This window comes from Macrotis lagotis, chromosome 1 (genome assembly GCF_037893015.1).
Source record: "Macrotis lagotis isolate mMagLag1 chromosome 1, bilby.v1.9.chrom.fasta, whole genome shotgun sequence".
NCBI lineage: Eukaryota > Metazoa > Chordata > Mammalia > Peramelemorphia > Peramelidae > Macrotis > Macrotis lagotis.
The window spans coordinates 481,670,484-481,676,754 of NC_133658.1; the positions used below are offsets into that span (position 1 = coordinate 481,670,484).

The 6,271-nt window shown below is 39.9% G+C and overlaps 1 pseudogene; it reads left to right on the forward strand.

Annotated features, from left to right (window-relative positions):
- The first annotated feature begins 4,159 nt into the window (after positions 1–4,159).
- LOC141520100 (prohibitin 1 pseudogene) lies at positions 4,160–4,991 on the forward strand (annotated as a pseudogene).
- The last annotated feature ends 1,280 nt before the right edge of the window (positions 4,992–6,271 follow it).

Genomic DNA, 6,271 nt, shown 5'->3' on the forward strand with positions numbered 1-6,271 from the left:
TACTTTTATTGTTTTAAGGGAGAGTTCATCCCATTCACATTCAAATTTATGATTACTAATTCTTTATTGCCCTCCATGCTATCTTCCCTCTGTTTCTATTTTTCCCTCTTCCCCACCTTATCCATATTCATGAGTATTTTGTTTCTGAATATCACCCCTTCAGTGTGTTTGCCCTCCTATATCATCCCTTCCCCTTTCTTCCCCCTTCCCCTTTTCCCTTTTCCCCTTCCCTTCCTTTTGTAATTTCCCCTTTTTTTCCTGCAATCCCCTGCCCTTTCTCCACCCCCCTCCCCTTTTCCCCTTTTGATATTTGAAAGGTTAGATGTTTTATAAGTTAACTGAGTATGTGTAGGTTGACTTTAAGCCAAGTCTGATGAAAAGAAGATTCAGGTGTTTCTCATCTGCTCCCTTCTTCACCTCTATTACCAAATGTTTTTTTTTGTACCTCTTAGTGTAAAGAGATTTACCCCATTCAATAAATTCCCCCCTACCATCTCTTTCCTGTCCCCCTTTTTTAAGGAGGTAGTGTTTTTTGTAGATCCGTCTATCTAAGTCATAGAAAATTCTGAGTGTCTCTCACTTCAAGTTCAGTATATTCTATCGAATAGAGTTAAAATTGTTGAGAGTTATTAGAGTCTTTCTCCCAAATGGGGTTAAAGCCAGGTACATCCTATTAGATAGCAGTCTCATGGATAGATCATGAATGTCCATCATTTCTGGCTAGGTATATTCTCTCTGTTAGAGTTACAATTCTCAAGATTTATGAGAATCTTTTTCCCCATGCTGGGATATAGCCAGTTTCAACTTACTGGATAGCAGTTTATTTCCTTTTCCCACCCACCTCCCCTTTTTTAACCTTTTCATGTGTCTCTTGAGCCTCCTGTTTGATGTCCAAATTTTTTATTTAGCTCTGTTCTTTTCACCAGGAATTTTTGGAATTCTTCCATTTCATTAAATGTCCACCTTTTTCCCTGGAAGAGAAGGTTCAGCTTTTCAGGAAAGTAGATTCTTGGCTGCATTCCAAGCTCCCTTGCTCTTCGAAATATCTCATTCCAGGCCCTTTGATCCCTTAATGTTCATGCAGTCAGGTCCTGCATGATCCTTACTGTGGCTCCTTGACATTTAAATTGTTTCTTTCTGACTGCCTACAGGATTTTCTCTTTTATCTGATAGCTCTGGAATTTGGCCACAACATTCCTTGGTGTTTTCAATTTAGGATCTTTTTCTGGTGGGGATCGATGTATTTTTCAATAACTACTTTAACCTCCAATTCCATGATATCAGGGCAGTTTTCCATCACTAGATCCTGTAATATAAATAAGTCCAGGCTTTTTTTCTCTTCAATGTTTTCAGGAAGTCCTATAATTTTCAGGTTGCCCCTCCTCGATCTATTCTCAAGGTTTGAGAGAATTAATTTCTTTTTTTGCATTTGCTCATTTGAGTATCTGAGAATTATTCTCATTTTGTAATTGTCCAATTGATGATTTGAGAGATTTATTCTCCTTTTGTGTTTGTCCAATTGTACTTTCTAAGGTTTTATTTTCTTGTTGCAAGGCCAATTGAGGTTTTGAAAGAATTATTTTCTTTTTGCATTTGCCCAATTGAGGATCTGAGAGAATTATTCTCATTTTGCATTTGTCTAATTGATGATCTGAGAGATTTATTCTCCTTTTGTATTTTTCCAGTTGTACTTTCTAAGTATTTGTTTTCTTGTTGCAAGGTATTAATTGTCTCTCCCAAATTTTTAAGCTCCTTCCCTATTTCTTCAAGGAAGTCTTTCTGTGCTGGAGACAAAATCATATTATCCTCAGAGGTTCTAGGTATTTCTGAGTTAGGGGCTTTCCCTTCCAAGAATTTTTCTATGGATCCACCTTTCTGCTGACCCTTCTTCATTTTGCTAAGACCTTGAGTAGGGGAGGGGCTGGTTCACAGGGGCTTGGGATCGCTAAAGGCTTTACTCACTGAGTGCAATTTCTCTGGCTGGCCAGTAGGAGGTGTTGGTTGCTTTCTCTGGAGTGTCTGTGACCTTGGTTTAGGCCTTCTCCCTTTGCTTGAAGGGAGGAGTTGGAGCTATTGAATTCTTTTGCCTTCAATCAATGGTGTTCTTTTCCCGGACCTGAGGTCATTTGTCAGCTGGGCTAGTTCTTCTGCTCACACACCTGGGCCTGAGGCAGAAGTAGTTTGCATTTGTTTGTTTGGGAAGAGGTCTGAAGTGTAATGGGACTCATAGTTCCTCAGACCAGAGGAGCCCAGGGATGGTGTCCGCAGCAATCCTGCACCAGAACTCTCCCCCCAGCCCTGTCCACAATCTCCTGGGGGACAGCACAAACACCAGTGCCTCTACTCCCTACTTGACTCCAGCCCCTGCCATCTAGCCCCACCACTGATGCAGCAGGTCTGGCTCTCGGGCCCTCAGACTCCAGGCTCCAATTCAGCTGTTCATCTAGTAGATCAGGGGCTGTTCCTCCCTCTGAGCCCAGACTCACCCACCTGAATTTGGCCAGTGCTGCTGCCGGAGACAAATCCTGAGGTAGATGTTCTTTCTCCTGGCTTTTCTTTCTGGGTTTTGCAGGTCAGATTTCTTTTAAGTGGTTTGTTTCATATAATAGATGGGGAAAGATCAGGAGACTTTAGAACTGTGCCTGTCTTCTCTCCACCATCTTGTCCGGAAGTCTCAATAGATTCTTTCAATGACTATTTTCCTCTCTTGCTCCAGGATCTTAGGGCAGTTGTCCTTGACAGTTTCCTGAGGAATTGTATTGAGATTCATTTTTTGATCACGGCTTTCAGGTAGTTCAATAATTCTTAAATTATCTCTTCTAGATCTATTTTTCCAGGTTAGTTATTTTACCAATGAGGTATTTTACATTTTATTGCAATTTTTCATTTTTAAAATTTTGTTTGATTCATTATTGGCTTCTCATGACATTCAGACTCTTCTGTAACCCTTGGAAGTTGATTGGATCACTAGGAGAAAAATAATAGAGAGAAAAGAAAAAAAATCCAGCATAGAACATTGAGTGATACATTGTTAATAAGGATGACTCAGTTATAGAAAGGTCCTGCAAGAGTGACTGAGTGAGAACAATCAGAGAGGTAAGAACAGTAACACAAAATGTAGAGAAAATTGTTTTCAAGGGGAGAGGAAATTAATGATGTCACAAATACTGAAGAGAGGTCAAGAAGGAGCATTGAAAAAAGATCTAACTATTAGGGAGAAGAGATATGGTATAATGGCTAGTATGGTTAGATTAAGTGAAAAATTTTATGAATGGGGAAGAAATAGCTATGATTAGCATTAGAGGAAGTATCCATAGATAAGTAAAGGAAAAAAAATTGATAGTGGGAAAAATAGATCAAAGAAAGACTGTAAACATCTTATTTCAAGGAAAATTGTTCTGATATGCTAAAATCAGAGGACAAAATAAAAATGGAAAAATTGACTATCACCTGAAAGAGATCCCAAAATGAAAATTCCCAGGGATATTAAAAACCCAATTCCTCCCAGGTAAAGGAAAAAATATATATTGCAAGCAGCCAGAGAGAAATTTTATGTAATCACATGCAGAATAACACAAGATTTAGCACCTTCTACATTAAAGTATAAGAAATTTGGGAATGATAATCTGGAGGGCAATGGGACTAGGATTACTACCCAGAATCAGCAATCCAGTAAATCAGTATAATTCTTCAGGGGAAAAATAAAATGTAATTAATAGAGGGCTTTCAAGCATTTCTGATATAAAAAAAGACCAGAACTGAATAAAAAATTTGATTTTTCAATTAGAGAATCAAGAGAAGAACAAAAAGGTAGATAGGAAAAATAAATCATGAGGGATTCCACTATTTACATTCCTTCATAGGAAGATATCTATAAGTACTAAGAATGTTATCATCAGTAGGGTAGTAAGAAATAGAATATATGTATAAATACGTATATATATATGTATGTATGTATGAAGATAGAGAGACAAGGCATAGATATGAGTTGAATATGACACTATGATATACAAAAATGTAATTAAGGAATAAGAAAGAGGGATGCACTGGGAGAAGGGGGGAAGGGAGAGGAAATGGCATAAATTATCTCATTTAAAAAAGTTACTAGGCAGTAAGTGGGGTTGGGGATTTCATGTGGAGGTCAGAGTTGTGTCTGGTCTGAGAGGGTAGAAGAACAAGACTATCTGAAGAAGACATGGCTGCTAAACTGTTTGAAGCTGTTGGCAAGTTTGGTTTGGGCTTAGCTGTTGTAGGAGTTGTTAACTCTGCCTTATATAATGTGGATGCTGGCCACAGAGCTGTCATCTTTGATAGGTTCTGTGGAGTCCAAGACATTGTTGTAGGAGAAGGGACTCATTTCCTCATCCCATGGGTATGGAAACCAATTATTTTTGACTGCTGTTCCCAGCCACCGAATGTCCCAGTAATCACTGGTAGCAAGGATTTACCGAATGTCAATATCACTCTTAATATTCTTTTCTGACTTGTTGCCAATCAATTGCCCCGAATCTTCACCATGATGAGCGAGTACTGCCATCGATAACCACTGAGAGCCTCAAGTCTGTGGTAGCTCAATTTGATGCTGGAGAATTGATCACCCAGAGAGAACTAGTCTCTAGACAAGTAAGTGATGACCTCACAGAGTGAGTAGCGACCTTTGGGTTCATCCTAGATGATGTTTCTTTGACGCATCTGACCTTTGGGAAGGAGTTCACAGAGGCAGTAGAAGCCAAACAGGTGGCTCAGCAGGAAGCAGAAAGGGCCAGATTTGTAGTGGAAAAGGCTGAGCAACAGAAGAAAGCAGCCATCATCTCAGCAGAGGGTGACTCCAAAGCAGCTCCATTGGCAATTCACTGGCCACTGCAGGAGATGGCCTAATAGAGCTTCGTGAGCTAGAAGCTGTAGAGGACATTGCTTATCAGCTTTCCCGCTCTCGGAATATCACCTACCTGCCTGCTGGACAGTTGGTACTCCTCCAGCTTCCCCAGTGAGGCTGGTGGCCTTACCAACCCTACCACACTCAGCCATGATCTAGTCCACAGCTTTTTCCCTGCCCCCAACCCCCCCCCCCAAATCACTGTGAGATCTAATGATTTGGCTTAAGCAAAAAAAATAAAATTAAAGTAATTTTTGGGATCTTGAATTTCTCTATGAAATTAAACTCTTTAATTTTTTACATCTCTCTGTCCACCCCAACTTTAAGTAAGAACTGATACCTGTTCTGAACAAGTGACTGGGAGAACTCTGTTCTCAACCCTCTGGAGAAGTAGAACCTCGATACTGCTGGGAACAGGGAACAGAAAGATATACAAGTGGACAACTTTAATGAACTGATGTAGATCAGAGCCTCTCACCATTTGACCATAGAAGATAAGAAAAGGATGGCACCCAGAGCCTCAGTTAGCTGTTGTCTATAATTATAGAGAAGGTAGCCCTCTAGTCATTCCAGTATTTTGTTTATAGATGATGTTTAGAGGAGGAGGTGCGGTGGATGTGCAGGAAAGAAATGGTTCTTCCATTACTGTGAGGCCAATCATTAACTTTGGCCTGGGGGAAGTAATTGTGTATATGATTGGAACTGACAGAGAGTTGGTCCTGCTGGGGTATAAGGGAAATTATTTTCTCTTTCTCCTCTACTCCAAAGGGTTCTAAGGATGGAATGGGCTTTGGAGAAGGGTCCTGGAATAAATTGGGGATGCATCTGGAAGCATCTCACTCATTCTTAGTCCCTTTTAAAATGCTCAGGAGGGAACTCAGCCTGAGGGATTGCATTCGGCACTGACAGAATATGCTCTCCAATGATTTGTGAGTCCTGAGTTCCTGGCTCTTCTTTTCAGAGACACTGACCTTCTGGATAGTTTTGTAGCTTATGTTGTGGATAGAATGGGAACAGCCGTGGGGGGAGAGAACAAATTGTGTAACCTGCCTTCAATAAATGACACCCAAATTCCCAGTCAAAAAAAAGTTACTAAAGAGATTTTATAGTGGAGGGAAATATGGAAGGGTAATGGGAAATTCTCTCACTGTAACATGCTCAAAGAGGGAATAATTTATACAGTTTGGTATAGAAATCTGTACAGGAAAGTATGAGGGGAGGGGAACAAGAGAAGTTGGGTAGAGATAGAAAAGAGAGTGAATTTAGGGAGTCAGTAGTAAGAAAGAAAACATTTTTGAGGAGAGATAGGGTGAAAGGAAAGATAGAATTTTAATGGGAGGTGAATAAAGGAGAATCAGCTAAAAAAAGAAGAAAGAAGGATAAACAGAAGAAAAT